Here is a 7,691-nt window from a genome sequence, read left to right as displayed (position 1 = left end):
TTGCTTAACTGATTAACAGATATTATCTTATTTCGTTTAGTATGTGGTGGGTCCCGCATTATCAAAGAGGGGGTCGATGAATAGAAATCTTGCATGTCAATCAAACCCTTATGGAAAGAAAGAGTGTCAAAATATGGATCAGTCCATACAAATTGATTTTTTTATTTCGTCAAATATCCGGGGAACATTTTGTGAACATGTTTAACCACTAAGTTCTACATAGGTAGAGACTATCTCATCGAATGATAACCCCAACAAACCGGTCAAGTTCTGCGTAATCCATTTTTAATCAACACCCCTTCAAAAGTCACAACTTTTCCCATCAAGATAGCTTAAGGGTCGATGAAAAAAATTAACAAGTGCTCTGCATCAATTGGCCACTTGTGTGCTGTGCCGTAAGACTAAATTCAAACAGTTTATCTCCCTCTATCGGTTCTCTGTCGCCCTATCATTTGGAGCAACTAGCCAGCAGGGAGTGGGATGATGCACCCACTCCTCTTCCTGGATCCTTGTACCTTGTAGCATACAGGTGGGTACGACTGCAAAAATCACACAAAACACGGTTCGACCGGTATGATTAATGGTAAACGATAGAATCCGAGAGATAAAACGATTTTTGCTCGAAACATCATAAATCTTCCAAGTTTCTGTCCTGTCTGTCCCCGAGAAATGGCGCGGGCTTCTGTTTTTGCCACGGATCCTTAGACTCCGTTTATAGTTTGTTAAGCGGGTGGGTGAAGGAACAGACGGGTTCCCCATTTCGGGGCCAAAAAGGCATGCGAACAGTTCCTCTACAGGTGAATGAGATTTATGGATCCCGGGCCGCTGAATGGGTCACCTATAAAACTATTAGGACATTGTTCGGATTGGTGGAGGCTCAGGGGGGACTGAGATTGGAGTAGAAAAGCTATCTGATTTAGCCGGGTTGACCATCATCTTTGAAATGATAGTGACATATTTCATTTTGTTGTCAATTATTCAAATTACTCTTGTTGATAATTTTTAGAATGACTGACCTACTTGTAGCTTTCCGAGATAAGATTTGCGAAGTTAATCTGAACAGTGTTGCCCAACTACTTGAAGGAATGAATATTCATAAATAAATTTTTGAGTGCACAATATTGCACATTAAATCAAGAAACAATGCTTCAAACATCTGTCTGATTCTGATCGAGTGTTCAGTGACACCCTAAATGCACGAAGAAAATTCGAATTTCAATTAGATTAGTGGCGAATCCCTGCTTGAAACAGAAAAACTCAAAGATGATTTCATCCCGCTGCCAATCATCCAGATCGACTGCCTGACACAGTAAATTTCTTCCGGAAATAGATAACAATTGCAGTGAATTTCGAACGTCTGTCTTTCTGAGTGACTGGCTGCGACGACGCCATGGAAAAAGCACACCATCATTCACAGCTCTCTAGTGCCAACCGTTATCCAATCGGCTAAATGGAACACGCATTTTACTTTGTAAATGGGTCCCCCACTCGTCCCTACATTCTTCAGTCATGGTCCAGAGCTCAATCTTCTCGTTCGGCCGGGCCATTTCAAACTGTCCATCAACCAGTAATAAATCCATCCAACGCCAGGTCTCCCCCAAAAGTTTGGCTCCTGGTCCGATTTTGGCGTTACACTTATTACACACACCCACATTGACATTCACACACTTTTCACATTTCCGATTCAATCATTTGGAAATGCTTTACATATCAATTTTTTCCGACCGGATCCGTCCGGACACGTTCGACAGCGGCCCGACAGGCAACAACACTCATTTCATCGTTAGCACCGCACAGTGTCCCAAAGTTAGGTAAAAGTCGAAAAAATTAAGTTTGTAAATTCTTACACTGATTCGATTTTTCATATTATGTGAACTATAGAGATATCGGTTAAAATTGAACATTACGAATTATTCAATTTTTGTGGATGTTGTTCTCCGTGATAAAAAATATTACTAAAATACAATAGATTATATTGTGCCAATATCATATTATCCAATAGTTTCATCATAAAACGCTCATACACTATTACTCTTGCGTTGGTCCCTTCTTATTGATCCATTTCGGGCAATGAGAAAGCGAACTTTCTTAATAAGCGGTAAAGAAGGTGATGTTTACAAGCGTCAAATCGGCTTCGATGATTTTTTTTTTGCATTAGCATTTCAGTCAAGAGGGTCCGCTGTGCTGGCGTAGCAATCTTCTTCGCTGTCCTGACCTTCTGTATCTGTGTCCTCTGCACCATTCAGTCTGTTTGTCGTAAGTGCCGCTTCACCCCTTCGATCACCATGCGTCAGTCCGTCAAAATGCATCCATCCTTATCCCTGCACATTTCAGTTCGCGGCATGAAGCCTTTGCGGTACAGCAACTCCATCTATTGCCATTCCACCTCCTCCATGCGGCGCTTTTTGCCCCGGAATAGGCGGGTTTGATGTTTCCGCTTCAGTCTGTATCGTTTCACGTTTTGCTGCGTACCATGCTGCAGCATTGTAGCCCACGTTGCATTCTTCTCTTCTAAAACTTCCTGGCACTCTTCGTCGAACCAATCGTTTCCTGAGCTCCGTTCCACATATTCGATCATGCTTTCGGCAGCGTCGCAGGCTCCATCGAGCTCGCCCTCATCCGGCATCGCTGCCTCAAGATGCTGCACGTACGCATTGACGACACCTTAGTATTCTAAGGGCCGATTTATTCACCTTCGCTTAGGCCGTAAACCATGTTTACACTTATGATCAAACTAGGTTTAAGATTTAACTGTTTGGTAACAAATTGTGGATTTTTGTTTTTACATTTATTTGTATGTTTTGGAACCTTCACGTTTCTCGTGTAATGACTGCAGAAGATACCACAGGAGCGTTAGGGTTTGTGCCGCTGTAAATGTCTTCGTCCGCTACCAATATATGTCGGATCATGGCGGAATGATGATTGATACGAAGCGAGATGGCATGTTAACAAATAAATTATGATGGAAGTGGGAATTTTTTATAAGAACGGCCATTGCCCATATTCGGCTCTTTTACAATCAGGCGTCAGTGTGCTGAAGATGTGTTTTGTATAGTTAAGAAGTGCAGTGGTTCAATCGTAGTACGCTACGATTTTTCGAAAAATCCCAGTGGTTCTGTACGGCAAGCAGGCGGTACAAGGAATCTTCCTTTTTCTTGATGAGGGTTCTTCGTGGACACTGATTGTCGCCAAAATTGCTAAGCTGTTGAACCCATAAAGAGAATCTCAGACGCTAAAAGTGCGCATCATCTGGTACGTAACTGCCAAGACGAAAGGAGTTTGCAGGGCCCAGTCCTTCTTACATCGTTGCCAGCAGTTTCGTGTCGCTTTCGACAACGGCAGGTGGCGATCGCATGAGACATCCGTGAAGTGTACCATCAGTTGAAAATCAGCAAAGAAGATCGTCAGGTTCAACGATCTATCTACAGAACAAACCCATCTAGAAATCCGGATATATTCGTAATGGGAGTGGCTATTATTGGGTAAAAATTCTCGTCTTTTACAGCAAACTTTGTAAAATAATATGAACGCGATGGAGTGGCAAGAAGAACTACCCGAAGCGGCAGCAGAAGAAATAGAATATTACTATGTTGATGACTATTCGGACAGTCGATCTATGGCAGAAGTATTTTTAAAACCGGCGTCTGACGTACGGAACATTCAGCAGAATGCAGGCTTTGAACTTTAGCCGTGTAGTTCCGGCGTATAGAATAGAACTACGGACGACCTGTTCCGGTGGTAAGAGTCCACCAAACGGGGTAACCCCAATTCAAGGTGTGATGCGAAAAACCGTGCTGAGGAATGAATGGTCGAAGGGGTGAAAAAGATGTTCGGCCGTTAACGGAGCCTGTGGGGCACCTGGGCACCCCTCACAGTATTTTGTCCCTTACCGCGTTAATGCAGGGCTCTGGCGTGGTGGACCTCTTTTCCCGTGCTACTCGTGGGATCCAATCATGAATACAAACTTAAACCAAAATCAAAATAATAGTAGTAGTGCAGGTAGTAGCAGTAGTAGGGAAGCGAACCCCTTCGCAAGAAGTGGGTTAGCTAGGTGTCCGTTGAGGAGAGCGGAAGCAGGAGGAGGCAGCAGTGCACGTAGTGCCAGTGCTGGAAACCATATTTCATCCCCGGCTAACGCATCGGGTGAGGTTATGGATGGAGCGTGGTTGATGAGGGCCATCAATAAAAGTAGAGATGGGCTCTCTGCGATGGAAGTGGCTGCACAGCAGCTCGACTCCATAATTGACTTTGCGTCCTCGAAGTCTAACATCAGCAAGGACCTCAAGCAGGCCCTGTTCAGACTTCGTAAGTCGATGTTCGCGGCCAAGCAGAACCATGCTGAACCCATGGCGACTGTGGCTGCGGCAGAACCCGTGAAATTGAAGGTGCCGAAGTCTACCCAGACGGAGCCCTTCGTCTTCGCGGGTAGCCCCAAAAGTGCGGAAGCGAATGCTTACAACAAGCAATCGCAGAAGCGCGCGAGGCAGCCGTCAGGGGAGGAGCTACCCGGCGGCGCTCGCAAGGCCAGGCGGATATTAACCCCGAAAACCGGCAGAAGTGCCGGAAAATCGGACCCCAGCCAGGCGTCCCGGAAAGCCGAGAAGGGTGGGCCCGAAAAGGCTGGCCCCTCACGGAGTGATGGGAACAGGGGGTTGCGACCTTTGAGAGGTCCTCAATCACCACAGGTTAGGGCGGATCAGGGGGGGGACGCCCCCTGGACAACCGTAGTGAGAAAGAAGAAGAAGGAGAAGCAGGAAGTTCAGGAGCGCAGGGATACCAGGCCTAAGAAAAGTAGGAGGGTAGGTGCCAAGCGCGAAAAGGGTGATGCGATCATCATCAAGACGGAAGAGTCCAAGTACTCGGAAGTCCTGAAGGCGATGCGCAGTGACGCGAAGCTCGCAGATCTTGGAGCCGACGTACGCAGTGTCAGACGCACTCGTACAGGTGAAATGATTCTCGAGCTTAAGCGCGACAAGGAGCGCAAGGGCGCCGCCTACAAAAGTTTGGCGGAAGAGGTCCTTGGCGAGGGTGTCGAAGTGAGGGCTCTGACGCAGTCAGTGACTCTGAAGGTGATGAACCTTGACGAGATCACCAACGCAGAAGAGCTCGTCACAGCACTGCGGCAACAGTGCGAGATTCAGGTGCCCACCGCTGCCGTTCAGCTACGGAAAGGTCCGGCAGGTACTCAGGTGGCCTTAGTACACCTACCTGTGGCGGACGCAAATAAGTCCGCTAAGGTAGGCAAGATCAAGGTTGGTTGGTCAGTATGCTCACTGAACATACATGAGCAACCGGTGATCTGCTTTAGGTGTAGGGAACCAGGACACAAGTCCTGGGGCTGTAAAGGCCCTGATAGGACCAAGTTGTGTAGGCGTTGTGGTGAGGAAGGTCATAAGGCACTAGGCTGCAAGAACCCTCCCAAGTGCTTGATTTGTTCCGGCAAGTCCGTGAACAACAATCATCCAACGGGAGGCTCAAGGTGCCCGACCTTCAAACGAGCCATTAACGAAAAGTCACAGTGCAGGTAACGCAGCTGAACCTGAACCACTGTGACGCAGCTCAGCAACTGCTGTACCAGGCAGTTGCTGAGTGGGGGACGGACATCGCCATCATATCGGACCCATACCGAGTACCCGCCGGCAACGGCAACTGGGTCGTGGATGGATCCGGAAAAATGGCGGCGATTTGGACGACGGGTAAATACCCCGTCCAGGAGTTGGTGTCTACTACCTACGAGGGCTTCGTGATCGCCAAGGTAAACGGGGTCCTCTTTTGTAGCTGCTATGCGCCTCCGAGTTGGTCGACCGAGCGGTTCACGCAGATGCTGGACTGCATGACGACCGTGTTGACAGGGCGAAGGCCAGTAGTAATAGCGGGTGACTTCAATGCCTGGGCCGTGGAATGGGGAAGCCGCATCACGAACCAGCGAGGTCAAATCCTGCTAGAGGCACTGGCCGTGCTAGATGTCGATCTGGCTAATGTTGGTACCAAAAGTACCTTCAGCCGAAACGGAGCGGAGTCGATTATCGACGTTACTTTTTGTAGTCCTGGCCTAACGAGTAGTTCGAACTGGAGGGTAGACAATGCCTACACTCACAGCGACCACCTGGCGGTTCGCTACAGTATCGACTACAACAACAGCAGGCAGCGCGTAGAGGAAGCGGCTAGGTCACGGCCAAGCCCTCGTAGGTGGAAGACATCGTACTTCAATGACGAAGTACTTAGGGAGGCGCTCCGTCGTGAGCGTAACCTACTCGGCCTAAGCGGGGACGAACTGGTAGCGGTGCTTTCGCGTGCGTGCGATGCGACCATGCCTAGGAAAGTCCACCCTAGAAATGGGAGACCACCGACGTACTGGTGGACTCAAGCAATTGCGAACCTGCGCCGTGCCTGCCTACGGGCCAGGAGGCGGATGCAGCGAGCACGTACCGAGCAGGAGCGTGAAGAACGACGGGCGGTGTTCACCGCTGCCAAAGTCGCGCTGAAGTCCGAGATAAGGGCAAGCAAAAAGGCCTGCTTTGAGAGACTCTGTCAGAGTGCCAACGTGAACCCGTGGGGTGATGCCTACAGGATCGTTATGGCGAAGACAAGAGGTGCAATTGCTCCTACGGAGCAATCTCCACAGATGCTGGAGGGGATCATCGAGGGGCTCTTTCCGCGCCACAACCCTAGCCCATGGCCTCCTTTTGTAGGACAGCCGGGGATTGGGGCTGGCGATGAGGATAGAGTAACCGATGAGGAACTTGTAGGGATTGCAAAATCCCTAAGCATGGGGAAGGCACCAGGTCCGGACGGAGTTCCAAACCTGGCCCTCAAAGTCGCAATCTTGGAGGCTCCCGGTATGTTCAGATCTGCTATGCAGATATGCCTGGACGAGGGAGTATTTCCAGATGCGTGGAAGAGGCAGAGCCTGGTACTATTGCCAAAGGCGGGGAAACCACCTGGTGACCCGTCGGCGTATAGACCAATATGCTTGATTGACACGGTGGGGAAAGTGCTCGAGAAGATCATCCTCAACAGACTGTCGAGGTACACCGAGGGTGTAAATGGTCTCTCAAGCAACCAGTTCGGCTTCCGGAAAGGGAGGTCCACTGTAGACGCTATTCTGACGGTTAAGAAAACCGCTGAGATAGCACTCCAGCGTAAGAGGAGGGGTATTCGCTACTGCGCAGTAGTGACTCTGGATGTATGGAATGCATTTAATAGTGCCAGTTGGGCGGCTATTGCTGATGCGCTCCTGCGTCTGGGGATACCCGAATACCTGTACAAGATTCTCGGAAGTTACTTCCAGAATCGGGTATTAGTCTATGACACAGAGGTGGGTCGGAAGTGCTTTCACATAACCTCAGGAGTCCCGCAAGGTTCCATCCTGGGCCCGGTGTTATGGAATGTCATGTACGACGAGGTGTTGAGATTAAAATTCCCGGCGGGTGTGGTCATCGTTGGCTTTGCCGACGATATTACGCTGGAGGTCTACGGTGAATCGATCGAAGAAGTGGAATTGACTGCAGCCCACTCGATCGCAATTGTGGAGGAGTGGATGAGCTCCAGGAAACTGGAATTGGCTCACCACAAAACTGAGGCGGTTGTTGTCAACAACCGAAAGTCGGTGCAGCAAGCGGTGATCAGTGTAGGCGACTGCACGATCACTTCGAAGCGCTCCGTCAAACACTTGGGGGTGATGATCGACG

Source organism: Aedes aegypti, chromosome 1 (assembly GCF_002204515.2).
Source record: "Aedes aegypti strain LVP_AGWG chromosome 1, AaegL5.0 Primary Assembly, whole genome shotgun sequence".
Lineage (NCBI taxonomy): Eukaryota > Metazoa > Arthropoda > Insecta > Diptera > Culicidae > Aedes > Aedes aegypti.
The sequence above is the reverse complement of the archived record's forward strand: the minus strand, read 5'-3'. Positions refer to the sequence as shown.